This window comes from Perna viridis, chromosome 7 (genome assembly GCF_037379345.1).
Source record: "Perna viridis isolate PV_CMFRI_1.1 ecotype Kerala chromosome 7, ASM3737934v1, whole genome shotgun sequence".
Lineage (NCBI taxonomy): Eukaryota > Metazoa > Mollusca > Bivalvia > Mytilida > Mytilidae > Perna > Perna viridis.
Window position 1 is genome coordinate 10,540,838 of NC_142451.1, and position 19,716 is coordinate 10,560,553.

Here is a 19,716-nt window from a genome sequence, read left to right on the forward strand (position 1 = left end):
ACAAAGTTTCCTTTGCATTTTGGTAGTTTCATCACAAGTGCATATATTTGTTCACATTGTCCGCAAGTTCCTCTTTAGGTTTAATCCGGAGTTCATATGAGCAATTTGGCGGGTGTTTCTAGAAAAAAGAACGAGGTCGCTTAACCTCCCGGGGCACCCGATCCAGGTTTATTCACTTATTGTTTAGTTTCTTTGGGTATTCTTTTAGTTTATATTTGTTATTTATAATGTTTTGTCTGATTTCTTAAACTATTGTTTGTCTCCGCATTACGGATGCATTGTTCCTCGTTCTAATCTTGCTTTTACTTGCACTGAGCCTTTTTTGTCCATATCTACAATGTAAGGTTTACCTTTTGTTGCAACTAGACATAAAGTGAAAATGTGAAAAAAAATAGTGTATTTACATTGAAATCCAAACACCAAACTAAACAAAACGTTTGAATAGAATACATCTGATATCTTTTAAAACCATATCTTTGTCCCTGGATTTCGACGGTCAATAAGAATGCAGTAGTTGTAATCATCCAATAAACCGAATGTAAAAAGACGTAAATAGAGAAACGAGTGAAACAAGAAATGGAGAAAAATGCACCGACAGAGCAAGACAATCTACAAATGTAGCTCGTATAATTTTGCATTACAATTCCTAACAGAACATGTTAATCTCACCCGATGAAGTAAGTACATGTAAATCTCACCCCATGATGAAGTTAGTGCATGTAAATCTCACCCGATGATGAAGTTAGTGCATGTAAATCCCACCCGTTGATGAAGTTAGTGCATGTAAATCCCACCCGTTGATGAAGTTAGTGCATGTGAATCCCACCCGTTGATGAAGTTCGTGCATGTAAATCCCACCTGTTGATGAAGTTAGTACATGTAAATCCCATCCGTTGATGAAGTTCGTGCATGTAAATCCCACCCTTGATGAAGTTATATGATCAAGTTTTGTTGGTTTGTTTTTTTATTAGACACAATTTAATGTTCGAGTTGTACTCTTGTGGGTATTATTTATATTTCTGTTTTTTTTTCAATTGTAACAACAAATTTGTTCAGTTTACAATTTTAATAACCATACAACAGCAGAGGTTTTCTTTAGAAATTTATATCATAACAATTTGGAGATGCTAACATATATACACGCTTAATTTACAATGAAACCTCGAACAAAATTAAGTGGAGGAAAATAATCAATGAAATAAATAATAGAAATGATGGTTAACTTAAAACGTTACATGAAATCATCACTCTTTTTTAAGACCCCATAGAAAAAAATGAGGATTGGAGGAGAGAAATCAGGTCATTTACTTCATTATTTTTTAATATTTCAAATTGATTAGTCATAACCATTGAATTTCCCGACCAATGTCAACAGTGTAAATTGACACTTTCTTATTTTGAATTCACTGGGTATATAAAATGCCAGTAACACTTTGCAATTAAAATAAGTTAGAAAGGGACTTGAGCTGAAAATAATTTGATATATTCACTGTTGTTGTGCGTGTCTCAGTTTGTCTTGTTATTTTCGTACGATGCAGTTGGCAGTAAGATCATAAATTTTCTTTAACAGTTTTAAAATCTACCGTAATAAAGCTGTTTTTACGTCGACCGCTTCTATCTGGCAGTGTTTATTAAAACGCTATTACAACGCTTATGAATGGGTTTCTATAAAAAAATATACTCTATATCAAGATATTTAACTTTTTTCAAATTTAAATTCATTTATTCCTAAACTGGCAGAGATATATTTTGTAGATTTTCAGATATAGCATTATTACATTTGTCAGAGTGCATATGATCAGCACCATTACTACTATCATTTCCCATCGCTAATAAAAATTCAGCAATTTAGAAGCAACGGAACGACTCGGGCTTATAACCTCGATTCAAGCTAGAAATAAACTTGGCAAGGTCAGAGATATTGAAAGACGATAAGATGGCAATGACACACTTGCCAATGGTTTATGTGCAATAATTTGACAATAAATACTCGTATATGGTAAGTAATGAATTTAACTCTCTACTAATGTATACTGAAAGGTTACCGTCTCAATAGTATGATGATACCTTTTGTAACTACGGAACTATAAAAATAGCTTCGAACCTTTCATGATTATGTCAACGTATTTCGAAATTTCATGTAGATTTTGAAATAAAAACCAACATAACTTCCAGGTTTGGAAAGGGACAAAATTTGTAGAAGCAAAAACGACAAATTTCCCAGTGATTAATAATTATCTACTCCTTTAAGATGATAAATGAAAGCAATGATCACATCCACGCACAACAGCGCAAACACATGTTCTTTACATAACAAAAAAAAACAATAAAACAAACATAACTTTAACAGCTTGCTAGAAGGTCTCCCAAAAAGTCCTGCCTTCAATGTTTGAAATTATATACAGCTTTATATTTTTTTAATCTGACGTTTCAAGAACTTTAGAATGTTTAACTCATTGTCTACATTAAAATCTTCCAATATGTGTCAATGAAAACTTTTTTTAGGTTTGAAAAGATAAACTCGTATGATTCTTTACAGTGGATATGATACAGCAAACCAATTTTAGAGACCTTATAGCAACAAATGGAAAGCGTTCAGTTTGATCACAGATTAATACGCCATCAGGCACGAATTCAATTCGTTTTACTGGCTCCAGTCCGTACACTCGGAACACATATAGTTCGATACCCCTGTGTAGTACAACAGTGTCTGGCCAATCACTCGGCTCGTGCTGTACATCCCATCCAATGAAATTCGGGGCAACAAATTGAAATAATTTCCCTAAGATGCCTCGAAGTTTCACCGATCGTTATTCGTTAATTTGCTTGATTTTTTGTGTTTATTATGTCTCCGTCTATTTTTTCTCCTCCGCCTTTTTCTATCACCTTTATTTTTATTCTTGTCTGTTTTGTTTTCCCTGTTTTTCCCTTTCCGTCGTCGATTTTTCTTTTTACGCCTCTTTTTATTACCTTTTGTCTTCTTAGTCAATACACACTTGCATGATTCCACAACTTTGACTTTAATTTTCATTAACGTTGATTTCGGATGACACAACATTTTAATCTCTTTTGTCACTTTTTCACCAGGCTTACACCGGTAGTATTGTCCTGTTATTGATTCAATAGGGTGTGTACCCTTCGGAGCACATCGTCCTATACAAACAGGTTCTGTAATAACGAAATCCGGTTCTGCGAAACTGCATTGCAAACTTTTGATGACAGATTTCTTCCGAAACTTCTGAACACACATCATGGAATCAGTATCTGCAAATATGAAACAGATAAAAGATCAATACTAATTCTTAAATTATATTTTAAATAGTCATGTTTGCCCGTCTTAGATTCATTAACCGTTCCCTGATTTACGCAAACTCGAAAGCTTGCAAGAGTTATCCCAGATGTAGAATTCTTACAAGGTTTCTACTAACGAGCACTATACTCATTATAAAACTGTGAAAGGCAAATACAGAGTATGGCCAATATGTGTAGCTTCGTAACAGCGACACCAAAAGTGAACAGCGAATAAACCTTTTGAGCTATCTTCAAATAAGGCATATGACAATAGCTCACTTATTTTCGTTTCTACTGGTCTAAGAATCCAAAGATGATAAAAAGTATATGTATTACTGATACTGTGAGCAACTCTTGAATGGTACAATTACACTGAAGTGGGCGTGGCCTTTTTGTTTGTTTGTTCGTTATACCGCTGTCACTATCCGACATTGTTCAAGGGCCCTAACCCTGTCTTTCAGATTTAGTTTCTTCGTTACTATGTTAAAAGTGGTTGTGGCATACATGTATACTTCTTAATATCTTATGTCAGGATTTTTTTCTATAAAGCCGTTCTTTTCCCACTAATAACGCTTAGAGCATAGTATCATACACATCAAAAATCAAACGACCATTTGCATATGAATTTTTCATTTGTTCTTTGAAACGCAGAATAAAAGTTTGTGACAGTTTAATATCATTTTTTTTAATTTCAAGATAAGTTGTTATCGAATAAGGTTATAGGGTTTCTATTCTATTTCAGTATATTCATGCAAACCATCGTTGTGCAGCGATCTGTGTAAAATTTTATTAATAAATATATCAACTAAATCCATCCGAGTCAAAGGTTGGTAATAGGAGTGTTCTCATATATATGCACTATCCACGTGAAAGTATATTTAACCTTGTGATGTCTAGGGTAACAAAAAGGGACATACAAATGAAATAATCCTTAGAAAAGCGACCGAATTGCTGCTCATTAAACAAGTATATCACTATACATACATTTGTGTATACTTAAAAAAAAACGCCTAAATTGAAAATGAATCAATTAAACTAAACCCGAATCATTATTTGAACACAGGAAAGTGCAGACAAATAGCAAAAAATCACCGTTAAAGAAAATTCACACGTATAAAACAAAACTGGATAAAGATAAGATGTTAAGTAACTGTGGTGGATCCAGAAGTTTCAGGGTTTGAAATATCTCTTTCGATGGATTTTTTTTTCATTTCGTGGAAAAGTTGGGCAAAAATTGGCAAATAATTGGCTGGAAACCCCTTTTTCTCTAACTTCTCAAAAACTCTGGATCCACCTTTGAGTGGACAAAAGTGACTTTTCAGGAATTTGCTCGTTTGCTTTTGGTAGGCAGTTTTACAAGTTATACTACTTTAAGTTAACTAGTATTTACAAGTATGGATCGAATTAGTAATACATCAGCGTCAAATACCACAATTAGAAACTTTCAATTTGATTCACGTGAAAAAGCGGAAGTCATTAATATAATATTCACACTCATCGAAACAAATGATAATAGTATTAGATTTAATACATGGATCAGTTTAATCATATAGGTGAGTAACAAAGTCGGTTCAAAAGGGCCGATGTTAGGTATTTCTTGTAAAAAAAATAATCAGTCATATGGTCAACTTACAGTATATACACGTATCGCACCTAATAGCTGTAAAAGGGCATAAACATTTTGTAGAATGGTTACTAGTACAATTTATTGTCGATTATTTTCAACTGTTGACATAATATAAAAATTTCGTTATATCATGTTATGTTTGTATGAAGAATATCTTGGTGGGTGCCAAATTGTCCTCCTGAATGACCCATTTGAGCTCAGATGTAAGATTTGATATTAAGCTGTTGAGAAAGTTTCCCTTACCCGCTTAATTTAAATGCAAGGAGATCTATAAAGGTAATCTTTTTATTCTACCATGTCAATACTTTTTATTGAATTAATTTATAATTTAAGTAAAATTTTAAAGTAGACTCAACATCGTGAATGCAAAGTGGAAGAATACACATGCTTATTTTCTATACCATTTACATATACGTTGAATTGATAGCTACCCAGCCGGACGTAATCAGCGTGAATAAGATTTTTTCCCTTTCGAAAGAGGCACGGATAAGGGAACGGATATTATTGATTCAGTTAAGGTATTGAAAAAGCATTAAAGTTGATAATGAGTTTCAGTGATTGACTTCAATACTTTTAAAGATCACAATGGGAAATTTCCCCTAAAATTTCAATAACGTAATCATTTCCATTCACTTTTGACTCTGTGAAACCCTCTAACTAACTCATGTACCCCTTTCGTGTCAAAACCAATGTCATCCGAATGTAAAATACTCTGATATAATTTGAGTTTATAAATTACAGGTTTCTTTTTAAGCCTTCAATAAATCCCATCTTATACTTTTTATCTAATATATTTTATGGAAGAAGATAAGTCCATGTTATTCTCGACCTTTGGGGACGTTCTCTCAGCAAACAAGAAAGAAGTAGGGAAAAGATCTTTAGATAATTGTATCACGATTCCTATCGAAACCCTCTTTTGGCTTTTTAAAATTCGCTTCAATTGAATTAAGTGTAGAGTGAAACACGTGATTTACAATAGCTCACATTATTAAAAGTAAAATAGAAAAGGAAATAGCCCAACAAATCGCTAATTATTGCTACTTTGAGACACGTTTTCATTTTTCTATAGTGTTAATGGCTTATCTTTTCCCACCATTGTTTCGCTACGGCAATAGCAAAGATAACTAAAGAACAATGAAAGGAAGACTTTTTTTTTACAGAAAACGTGCCACCAATACGATTTAATAACCAACAAGGAAACCACGATAAAACAAGAATTTAAACTCGAGAGTCAAATATATAGAACAAAGACTAAGTCAGAGTTTATATTTTTCCACCTTTCTGTGTACATGTTTTTGAATTAGTCTTGTACTATTATTTTGGCTCTGTTTTGCCACGTTGTCGTCGTCCCTTCACGTGTAAGTTTCCTCTAATACCAGTAGCGCGGCGCTGAAGGCTCGTAATTTTTTGTCTAATGCTATTATCTATTTAACGCAACTAGCCTGCATTATGACCTTAATTCAAAAGCTGCTTGTTTTGGTTAAAATACATTTAAGTAACACGGTTTAGGCACCTTTAACGGACCTGTAGAGTAACTTTTGAGACGCAGTAATGTACGATACCATATAAATAGTAATTTATGTTCTAGGATGATCTATGGCATACGCAACAATGATTCTATCCATTGAATTTATTTTTTTTGACAGACTTTTACAATTTTTCTTCTGTTATCATAATCTATATTCCGTTGCGTATCGAAGCGTGTAGATTTTACGTCTTCCATAGATCGAATTTAGGTTGCCTTTTGTACGTGATTTGAACAATAAATACATTCTACTAAAAAGGGAAAGTAATAAATTGAAAGCATCACCGCACCACAAGGATATATCTGCATGATAAGCATATGGAAGAAAGAACTTGATCATCATTTAGTCATCACAGCCTTGTATAAACAATATCCTTATCTATTTTTGTTTCCTGGTATATAAAGTAGAAAGACTTCATCAGACCTATGAGCAAGAGATGATTCTTAAAACAGCATAGAGTATTTTGTTGATGTAACGAGGGTACATGTATAGTAAGCATGCTCCTATCTTTTTAATACTAGACTGAAGTTTTTTGCACAGTACATTTTTCCTTCGTTTAAACCTATTCGTTCACTCACTAATCAATCACGGATATGTGCCCCATGGTCTACTGTAAATTACAGGTAGCTGTGCAAAAAATTGTTAACAAATACTGACCAGTGCGTTATAAAATACGAACCGATTCATCTATGTCACCACCCGCCTCGCCGTCTGAAGTATTACGCCACAGGTTATCTCCCAAAGAAAAAAATGACGATTAGTTTATGTATAGCAGTTATTTTGCTGTCGATGCAGGGGAATGGGATGTACAGAAAATGACACTTTTACCGGAAATGACCACAAATAACACAGTTAACTCTACTTGAGGTGCAATAATAGGTTCGATCTCGGAGGAGTCGAAGATAGTCATATATCTTAATCTTCAGCAATTACCGGAAAATTAATACCTAAGTACAAAACAGACCTCAGAACAGCAATGGTGTCATTTATTCATGTCAATTCTTGTGATACTAAAAACACAGCTTTTAAACGGCTATAGAGCAGGCCACGAAATACGAGATGTGTGTGTTAATTAAGAAGATTCCTGCATATCCCCCTTACAGGTATGTAGTTCTCCTATCACAGTGTTACTACCGTGTGTCGAAACCTGAAATATTCCACTAACGTCTTAATAGTGCAATGTAAAGCTACTATGTATCTCCTAAAATGGTAACAAATACATTCATTATTTGTATATCAACTATCCGTAAATGGAAATCATTTATTTCGATGCTAATATAACCATCAATATATTGAGTTCATTTTAAAATTTTCCAGATTTAAATGATTGTAAAAAGATGGTAATATTTTATTAGAAAATTATGTTGAAACTTCACATCAAGGTCTTCGATTTAGAAAAGAATGAAACTTATTACTTTTGACATTTTTATATCTTTTTCTCCAATTGTCACCATAGCTCGATAGTAATAAAAGTTCGTTTCAATAAAATATAGGTAGTAGTTGCAATGGACACTAGGTTTCGGGCCACCCAGTGTGATTGATATAATAACTCGGGTCATATCTAGTACGTGTATACATAGTGTTCTGAGGGCTAACCCACTTAAAAATTTTATACGTTCGTAATTTTATCAAATACCACCATTATTATAAAACATAAGCTCTACGCAGCCGCAGACGTGCGTTCTCTTTCCAGACAGATCTTTCAAAAGTCGAGGACCGTATGCAAACAAACGTAGCTTACTCAGTTAAAATCCGAACTTAGAAACATTATACATCGTTGTTTTTCAAAAAAACATGGTACACCTAAATACAAATATATAGTTCTTGGTAGAGATTCCTCATACTTTGTAAGAAATAATTCCAAATCATCTTCCAAATATACAGAGAAGATGTTTACAAAATGCTGTAATTTTTAATCGACACCATATTTGTCCAGTGTGGTGGACATGTTTTTCAACAATTCCTTCACTCTTATGAGGCTTACTTTATAGCTGATCTGATCAGAAAGAAAGAATATCGTTTGGCTAGATCCTTCAATCTCAGTTTCCGCTATATAGATGACGTATTATCTTTAAACAATCCAAATGTCGGGGACTTGATACATCGCATCTACCCAAAAGAACTTGAGATAAAGGATACTACAGACACTGTGAAGTCAGCCTCATATCTTGACCTACACTTAGAAATCGATGGTAAAGGAAAACTATTGACCACACTTTATTGACAAACGTGATGACTTTTCATTCAGAATTGTCAACTTTCCTTTCATCTGTGGCAACATCCCTTCAGCACCTGCGTATCGAGTGTTCATATCACAACTAATACGTTATGCCAGAGCTTGCCGAAACTACGCAGACTTTTTGTATCGCAATAGGACTCTAACAAATAGGCTTCTGGAACAGGGTTATGTTGCTACAAGATTGAAGTCATCACTACAAAAGTTTCATGGTCGTCACCATGAACTCGTGGATCGTTATGGTGTATCCATCTGCGCCGTGAAAACTGATTTATTCAACGGGTCATGGTTTTCCTTTCCTCGTTTGTCTACCCAAGACTTGACTTTTTATGAGCAACTCGGTGGGTGTTTCTAGAAAAGGAGAGGACGCTTACTCTACTGGTGCACCTGGTCTATGCTCCCAGTTTTTAGTGGAATCCGAGTTGTTCATTTGATTTTGTTACTTTGTATGTATGATTTTAGTTACTTTATGTTCTTTGTTGTGTATGTCTGTTTTCCATGTCTGGTCTTTGTTCCTGGATTACATTATTTTGATTACCGCTATAACTTTGATTCCCTTGATTACTCTTTGACTATTGGAAAACATCGAGTTAATCATTTACCACTTCTGATACTTTATGATTCATGCAACCTCTTCGGAGGACGTCTGTGGCGTATAGAGTGACATCAGAACCCAAGACCTTGTTCGTAGTTGTCGAAAACAGAGAAAACGGAAGCAATAAAAACTAGAATAAACAAGGAAAACTTCTAACATCAATTCGTTCCATCGGAAGAGAAGGTGTAAAATTAATCATAAAGGTAATTACATGTATGAATCAATCATATATGTTTGCCTTGCATTTTTTTCTAAGAATTAGTCTTTTCACACTCAAGTTTCAATTATTCAACAGTGTCACATTGCAAAAAAATTATAATATTAAAACATTTTAGTATGCATCAATTTCCAATAATAAGCAAGCTTCATGAAGTATGAACGACTCGTATGATAGCAGTAAAAATAATTCGTTACAGAAATGAAATTTAGGAGTCGATTCAACATTGTACTACTTTTATTCTGCTTTAATCCATTACGGTATACAACTGCAAAGAGAACGTAGCCTGATTACAGGGTGTGCATGAAGACAACAAAACAATAGCATCTGGTAGTGATCAATTTCAGGTTTGTAACAGTAAGTGTTCTTCAAGTATTCATCATATGACTGTCCTCTCTGAAATTGTGTAAGTATTTTTACAAAAGCGACCAATGTTTCGATATCACTGCAGAATTCTAACGTACGTTGTGCGCTTTCGTTCATAAAAAAATATCACTCTTCTGGATAGAGTATAATATTTTCCCCTCTGAAACACCTATATTTAAGTGAAACTCGTGTAATTGTTGATTATGCCTATTGATATTTGTTGAATAAGTACATAGACGAGACCCTAACAACATTGCCCGTGATTATTCCAAAATAAAACATTAAAGTCAATTAAATGAGAAGTTTTGGTGATTCGACCCCTTCCACTTTTTAAACAAATATAATATACATGGAAAAGAGTCAAGGTTCACCACTGTATGTGAATTAAATTCAATAGTACACTTTATCACCAATGGCGGACCAATGAAATCAGATCTCCATTACGCTAACATAGGCAAACAATTCCGTTAAAGCGTAAATACACCAACGTATTTATCCACGCGTCAACTTATCAATGAATAAAAGGGTTGTTGTTCACTCAGGTTTTATGAATGACTTGAAGTGTTTATAACGTACCATTCATGGTTTTGATAATAACCTTGTTTCGATCATCCGGGTCTTTAACACGACCGATAGCGTAAACTTATGATCTAAAATAAGCAAATAAAGTAAAATTTCAATTTGAATAAATATCATTTATTGATATTTATCCATACATGACAATTATAGCTCTTAAGGGTGCAATGTAAGACAACACGGAGCATTTCAGCAGAAACACCAATACTCATAATATCTTATCCTTACCACTGTCATTCGATTTATTCACCACGCATCTAACATTGGTAACCAAAAGTATACATTTATAGAACACTGACATAACACTATTATAATTACGATATCTCAATTCTAAATCGTGTGTCAATACATGCTCGTTCTGCATCCCCTTGATGGTGGTGAAAAAGACCTTCTGTAGTTGTGAATGCACGGTGTATTATATAAAGTTTGAAAAGTAACCTTGCAAGATATGATAAATAAAACCCCACATATACACGGTAAATATTCTACCCATAAACATCCATAATCTCATCCAGAACGGGATAGGATAAATTTAGGTTAAGATTACGAATATAAAGCTTGTATAAGGTAATGGTTGGAGGTTATTCAAATATTAATGATTTGTATGTATTTGGAAAGATATACTTTCCAAAGATTTGGAACATTGCCCAATATTAAGTTGCATATGTGTGTATCAAATTTATGAAGAAGATATACTCGTCTATTTGCAGATTAATCATTTATCAGTCGTTTTGTGTACATTTTATGGGTTTCATTTTGACATGCGCTACCTTGAGACATCTGAGCTCGCAAACAAAACCTTTGTGGTGTATACCTTGACTGTATTTCAACATGATACGGATTGGTCTTTTCAAGTTTGTGTTTATTCAGATGAAGAATAACGTTAACTATAATGCCTGAATTACGATTTTTGAAACCCATCGGGTGTTTTACTGTGGCAATGCCTTTGACCTACATTCATTTATTCCAGATTTGTATTCTATTCAAGTTGGTCGTTCATTGGTCGTGTTTTGCTGCATTTACATTCGACCTTTTCCATACAAACCAACTTAAATGTTGTATATGTAAAAGTGTAAACGAAAATTTCCTAAAAAATAAACCGGCGTTTGAATAAATATCGTGCATTATTATAGTAACAGCTAGCTGTTAGTTCAGTATACACTGTTCTAAATGACGTCTTATATTAAAAGTTGTTGCTCTAATGTATTCGAAATGTGCAAATTGTGCTTGGAACGAAAATATTTAAGATCACAAGTCGCAATATTCCTCTTAAACATACCAAAACAAACCACTTGCTTTAATTTATCTGGCAATACTAAAACATGGTGTAATCATACAAAGAACATAAGATATGGTGACAATGGGGCAAGTTTTCGTTTTCAACAGAATTAATTTGGATAGCCAATAGATGCTATGAACCTAATTGAAAATGCGAGTTTGAAATAAGTAAGATACTTTGTATTCATGTAGAGTAGGAGACGTGATATTACAGTGAGATAAACATCAGCGGACATCCGTATGCATTGCCAAAATATGAAGCGAAAGAAACAATATGTACTAAAATACGTCAGTTTACATAGATTCATCGAACAGTTAATGATGCAAACTAAAATTTTACTAAGGTCGACCAATACTTAAGTGTATAGAAATATGCCAGGTACTTTGGAGACAGATAAGGAACTTACAATCTTATTGGTGTTACTTCATTATTCAAGATACTTCAGTGTACATCTAACTGACTTGCAGTGTTGGACCGATGTGTACTGAGAGGAAAGTCAATTAAGAGACATGTTACACGTATTGATGATGACAACATTCCAAATATGGTGTATTCTGAAATATGCCAGATTCTACAAGCACGAAAGGGCGCCGACTTGTAGTGCCAAACTAAGAACGAAGCATGTCGTACTGAAATATGTCAGATACTACTGTAGTGCAGGGACTTGTTGGCGTCACTACTATGAAACGGCTGTGTAAATATTTGTCTCTCGTCTTGTCATTCTGTCATCAAGGTCTATTTACACTGGAACATTTACTGATATTTGGGTCACAATCATGTCAGTATATGTTGCTGAGAGATGATGAATAATTATGCAACTAGCTGCTTTTCCTGCTCTGACCGACGTCACGATACTGTTGTCTATTGTATGCTGACATTTAGAATATTGTCCAATAAAGATTGTAAGCATTGGTGGCAGGATGAATCCAAATGACAGAGGTACCAACGTTTTGTTAATGTAAAATCTGCGGCAATTTTAAGGACACCGAAAATTTGAAGATGCAAAATCGTTTTCCATTCGAAGATGTATCAAAGACAGTTTATGATTAGAAGGGTCATTTCAAATTCTTTCCAAATACTCTTTAATTGTTTTTAAAGGAAGAAAGAAATGAATGGAATTTTTATGTTTACCATAAAAAGGCATGAGATATAATGTATTAAGTAAAATTAATGGACTTGTGGTGGGTTGAAATAGAGCATGAAGAAGACTGAATTCACATAGAAAAGTAAAAAAAAACGAAAAAAAAAAAAAAAAAAAAAAAAAAAAGCAAAAAAAAAAAAAAAAAACAACATACTGTAAGATTTATGATGATTCATAACTTAATTTTCATTCATGTGAAACATACGTTCGATTAAATTATTTTAAACAAAAGAAGAGAAAACAAAACAAACAAAACCAAAACTTAGCAAACATAACGAGCAAAAACTAAACAACAACAGAACCACCAACCACCTATAAGAAAACTCAACCAGATCAACAAAGAAGACTTTGTGAACCGAGACATTACTAAACAAAAACAATGACAGAAAATAATTAAAAAACATCTAAGGGAAAAAAGAGCAAGTGAGATTTCTTTAGAGACGTGAAATGGAGACATTTATCCGTTCTCAACAAGAGGTCTTATTTGAATTATACCACCAGAGGGTAATGTTTTTATCAACTTCGAAAAACACACAAAAAATAAAAACAATGGAAACAGTCGATGAGGTCAAAATTGCAACTCCACACAGTTCAAGAAAACAATGAAAATTGTATCTTGCCATTCGATAAGAAGGATTTTTGTCTCGGATGAATCGTTGGATAAGGACAAGTGCACATACCATGACGGATATAAGCAACCATCACAAAACCAATGACGTCACCCTACAATGGATAATGAACGCGCAACACAACCAATGTCATTTTTATTTACAAATATGCTTTAAGAAGCTTGTTGAGTAACATTTGCCCTCTATCTCACAGTTAACCTATCGAATAATGTTTACATTTATTTTGACTCTTAATAAGACATTTTCTTTAAAGAGAAATTTTATGGATATCATAAAAATTGAAAATTTTTAAAGCGATAATTACATATTCGTTTTATTCATTGGATGAATAACTAAGTAGTAAAGAAATAATATTGTGATAAGAGTAGGATACGCTTAGTCAATTGCACAGTTTTTATGTCAATGGGAAAATCTACAAAATACATACACGATTTACAAACGTTGACTGTACATTTGTCAGTACACATACAAAACATGTGAAACAATAAGTATTGTATCTTTATGACCTTTAACTTTTTTACCCTATAATTTGTCTTTTTCAATGTAGTAGTGATTTGTACACAGACTACTAGAGAATAAATCCTACACGAAGATGGAACGAATATAATCTATTATTGATGAATTTTACAAGGAAGTTTGTAAATAGATCCTTTTCTAAAATCGTATCTGATATTTTGTCAACATTATAACGTGTATTAATAGCAGTTTTAGTACCTAAATAGAAATCTCTCCTTTAAAATGCAAGATTGATGATCGAAGCACTTTTTTCGAGATAAGTGCGCATTTAATTTCCTCTTAGAGATCTTTCACCACATCATAACTTTGGATCAAGACTGAACGATAGTGGCTTAATAAATGCTGGTAAACTTGTGTGATGTTACTGGTGTCAACGTAAAACACATGTCGTGTTAATTCATCATAGAAACTAATCAAATTGAATGATTCAACTTCCTTGGAACCATGTCAGTGACTCATGGAAACAGTGAAGAGGAAGTGCACCAAACATTGCAATATCCTGACGGGAACGACTGGATAGAAATAAACTACCCGTAAATTACAATACTTATCGCTTAACTGTTATCATCGACCCGTTTAGCAGAAAAACAATTGGGGTTAAATCATCGGCTGACTCACCATGACTAGTGCAGCCGACTTTATTTTGTAAAACAAAACATGATTTTGTCGAGTAGATATTAACAAGTGATATAATTGTCATATAGACATTAGGACAGTATTAACAGCGCCAGTGGACACGCGACATTGTAATTTTACACCGTTACAAATACTTTTCCCGCCATAAGTGTAAGAGTGGTGGGCGTTACCTCCAAAAAAGCATTGATTTATCTACCTAAATCACACTTCCCTAAGTTTCTTTCAATAATATGAGATTAAACCTTTCATTTCAAATATTTTATTCCTGTCATTTTACGATGCAAAATAATGTTGTCGATTAACCCTCCTATAATTGACAAACTAAACGATATTGAATTGTTTATTTTTTGTTTGTGATTTAAGATGATGCAATATCAAAATCGTATTGGTGAGACTATTACTACTTGTAAACAAATGCCATAATGCAACTAAGTTATAGTTAGGTATGGTCATATTTTACGATGATGCATTTAGCACTATAAATTTCGACAGTACTGCAAGATGAACAAGAAATAGTTTATACAGAATATGGTTGTTTATGTCACACAGTTATAAATCACAATAAGTAACAAAAGACGTATAAACCGGCAATGATTGATCGTATGAAATGAATGAAACTCTTAACTAGAAATTTCAAGTAGTTGACATATGGAATGATAGATGGTTCACGGGTCTTTCAATTGGATGTTCACTGTTTCTGTTCTTCTACTTACTATAACTTATGGTATAGCATCAAACCGAGAAAATGAGGGAAAATCCCTATATCCTATAATACATTGATTTCAACAAGAATGTTGTAACTGGACGGTCTTCTGAAATATCGGTGACCAAGTATTTGTCAAACAATGTATACCTGTAGCAGGCATATGTATGTATTTAACCTTGTCTACCTGATACTGCAGAAATTAATTCATACATGTGTAGATTGGATGAATTAATCATTCTAAAAGTACATGTTTGAATATGGAGGACACATCAATTGTAAAGGATTCTGAAATAGTTTTAAAGTCTTTATAGATCCTTGAATTTCATTCCTGCCCCTGAAAATTAGCTAATAGTCCTTTGGTATAAAAAGGGTCTTTACGCAAGCATGGATGATATATAGTGGAGACACTATATCAAATGTAATTGAATCGAATAATTACATTATCGCAATTGTCATAAGTGGAAGTTCTACATGAACCAGGGGACCGAAGAATGTTCAGGTTTTATCAAGAGAACCAAGATTCTAGCGGAAATCAAAAGAATGCAATCCACGGACAAAGACCAGACAGGGAAAACAGATATGCACAATCAGAACCAAAACAATACGTACAAGGCGAAAAAAGGCTAATGAGCATCTCGGACTCCACTAAAAGCTGGAAACATGGAAGAACACAGGAACTCCAGAGATTGAAGACAAACCAAGGAAATAAGAGAAAATACATTTAACATTCGAAAACAAGCGTATAGACTACGAAAAGTAAGCAAACGCTAGCGGCACAACTCTTACATGTACCATAACAATTTCGTACGAAACATCAGTGCAAACATAATAAACAAATATCATAGCTAACTCGTATGTAGCTCCTAATCGTACTATAGTGTCAAAGAAGAAACAAACCGTCGGAAAAACGAATGCTGCATCAAAATGTTAAAATACTTTACATTGAAACATTTTAAAGCTATTAACATAAAGCATGAATCAAAAGTTATTAAACAAATCCAGAAAATATCTTGAATGCGATGAGCATCTAAGGATTATTTTTGTTATGTTTAAATCAAGCTTTTCTTTGTTTTTACAAATGAGTGTTTTGGTCATTAAGTTATCGTAGGCCATTGGCCCGGCCTAATTTGGGTCATTAGTTCTACCAGCGCATACAAGAAGTAGTGCAAAGTTGCAATAGGCTATCTAGAAATACATTTATAGATTCAATTCACCTACCAAGCAAATATATTGTTATCAGATGGACTATAAACATCGGTTTGTTTGCATTTTGACTGGTTTGTGTATGTTTGTTGCAAGAGTATATATATACATGTGTTGACATTTAATCGCCTCTAATACAACTCGCACTATACAGGGCACGAACACGTCTTGTGGGAATCTATTCACTGTATATAACTTGACTGGAAAACTCTGTACTCAACTAAGAGTATAAGGGCACCAAGACAAGTATAAATGTCTTGTTAACCTACTAGGCACCGGTTAACACAGCTACAACATACAATTAATTAGTGTTCTAGTGCTTTATACCGTGTATGATGTGATTTTCCGTAGGTGATCATTACTAACTTCCAATTAATTACTGCGTTATACCCGCCATGGTGTAATATACAGATATTAATAACCAAATATTTTTTCATTTCGATTTGTGAGCTCCATGTGCCCACTGTTTCTTTAACTTAATTAGTAAACTTTGAGAGAGGTAAAATTTGTAAATAAGCTGTTTTTTAACAAGCACTTTTTTCGGTAACGCGAGGTAAGAAACGAACACTGGTAGCTAACTACTGTTACATTGTACATACAACGAAAGCAAGTATTCTTTAAACGGGGCCTAGCATAATGAACGCTGTACTACCCTTTTCTATCAATGAACAACATATTAAATTTGGCACGTTTATAAGAGGGAGATAGCTGTGTATTTGTGTTCTATATTCATATAAATTTGTGGACCACCCTATGATTGTAAGTGGAAAGTTTTTCTCATAATTTTGTTGTAGAGAACAAGCGGGGATAGGTTACTTCAGTGTTGGCTAATATTAATTTAATCTGACGACAGTTGTCAGGTGAATTGGGATTTGATTAAAAACGTTGTATAAAAAGGGCACGTTCGGCGAAATAATAGGTTCATGAAGTGTACTCTTTAGACTTTATAGATCTTTTGACATTTGTGTGTATATTTACACTCGTATATTATTGGTTAAAGTGACAGAGGTTTTTGTAATTGAAAAGTGCTGTTGCGCGTATATGTTTATCGTTTTGACAATGACCTTCACGTTTAGTTATAGTTTTTATATTCTGCTCAGTTTGATAGACTCCTACGGTAACAACACAATATTTAGATACTCTGGAACCTAACTGTGAGCAGTTTGAGGAGATAGAAGTCATTAAAAACGTTTGAATTAAACACGTGGATGTAATTTGAAGAGTCCAAAGACGTCATTGACTGTTTTATTTTATTGCAAAAACTAAAAAAAAAAGTAGAAACGCAGATCTGTCAAAGTTTTGACAAAGCTTCCAAATTATAGTTGTTGACTTAAACAAGTAAATAAATTTTAGATTACAATTTATTTTTTGTACAGGTGTATGTTTATATAGAAAAGCAGTTGTTTCATATCATTGCTGCAAATATACATGCGATAAAATAGAATTTATAACTGTGAACTACATATTCACTGATGTCACTTCAGATAGCAATATATTTTTTCATCATTGATATCTTTCAACAAAGGAATTAAACATAAATTTTCAATATCAATCCGATAATATATACTGTATTAAAACTCTACTAAAACCACACTGCAATATATAGCTTCTTTCATAGATTTTACATTTTGACAAGTTTTTTTTTCACGTACACCAATCCATGTACAATACCCTCCATTCAATCTCTATACAGTTAAAAGATTTACTTGCTATCAAATCCTTAAGCGCTTTTCATTTTTGCATTTTGAAAAGACAGATGACTAGCAAATAAAAAAGAAACCAAAACAAATAATAATAATAATAATAATAATAATAAAAAAAAAACAAAAAAAAAACGTTTATCCAAGGTTCACAGAAATCCTATTTTTACACTGGAAGGTTATGGCAGTCAGGTTTTATTGCTTTCCGTTTTGAATTTAAAAGTTTGTATTGAAAGTGACTGAGCCTTACCTTTATGATCGGATGTATTATCCTTTGTAGAATTTCTGTAGTTTGCTAAAGCCTTGTTCTTTGTTTCTTCAGACGGAATAAAAATAGAAGAGCAATATACGTGCGGTAATAACAATAATATAAAAATGTGAAATTGGCGTATCCACATGTTTTTATCAATGCAAAGTTTAAAATCCTCGTCTTTTACATTATGTCTGCTACTACGTTTGTCACCTTGCAACTTTGTAAAATATAATCACAGGCATGCACAGGTTATAAATTCTCTGCACTAAATCTGTAGTTGCGAATTTCATTTTTTCATCATTTTTCCATTTTGAATATTAGCGTGGTACTCCGACGCTTCTTTTTTAGTCGACAAACGGCCACTTTATCCATACGTCAGCTCAAAAGGGGCGTGGCTAAAATTAAACTACCAAACGTCAATCATATTCCCAAATCAAGGATTGTCAATGAAATTTTCTTTTAGAATGGAAGGTTGTAAATTCGTGTCATTTAGGTCTGTTTATGACATTTGTATGAATTAAAACGTAAATGAATTTCATTTTTACTTTGATGTTCTTAGCTCAACTTAATTTAAACTGGAACACTGATTTCATTCAATGTTATATCCACAAGTACGGCACACGCGGCCGAGTTGAAAGGTAGATATTCAGTTCAATCCAAAAATCCCATGGTAAAGAGCATTTAGGTATAAATCTTCCATTATTCGATAATAAAAACTCTAGCGACACAGTCCGTCTAACGGAGAGTGGTTTGCGGTTTACTAAGACATTAATGAGAAGTATACATTTACACAATATCGGTTTGGTAAACAATCTTTTCTCGATGCACCTGGATTTTTAATGATAACACCTGTGAGACAGGTCTAGCTAGGTAGATTTCTGCACATAGGCTATGTACCTTCGGTCATTTTTTGTGGTTTACAGTTTCTTCATTGTTTTTATGTGCGCCACCCGCGACGATCTTTAAAAGGTCAACATTTGTTATTCTTAATTTTTAAGCTTATTTCAACAATTTATTTCCGTATAAGTACTGTTATGTATAAGGACATTTTTTATCTATATCCTCAAATAACGTATTGAAGAAAACTAATGTGTTATTATTTACTTAGCTAAATATAGTGTTATAGTGAAGACGCGAAGGCTTGCAGTTGTTCTTGGTCTTTGAGTTTTAGTCTCTCACGTTCAAAGTTTATGGTTGTGTATCAAATTGAAAATCTACT

At 33.4% G+C, this 19,716-nt stretch overlaps 1 long non-coding RNA gene across 1 annotated transcript; it reads right to left on the minus strand.

Annotated features, from left to right (window-relative positions):
- Positions 1 to 610: 610 nt before the first annotated feature.
- LOC148611284 (uncharacterized) lies at positions 611 to 19,437 on the minus strand. Its single transcript, XR_015924099.1, has 2 exons — positions 18,495 to 19,437; positions 611 to 3,264 (listed from the first exon to the last, which is right to left on the minus strand). It is a non-coding gene; the product is annotated as an uncharacterized LOC148611284 (long non-coding RNA).
- Positions 19,438 to 19,716: the final 279 nt, after the last annotated feature.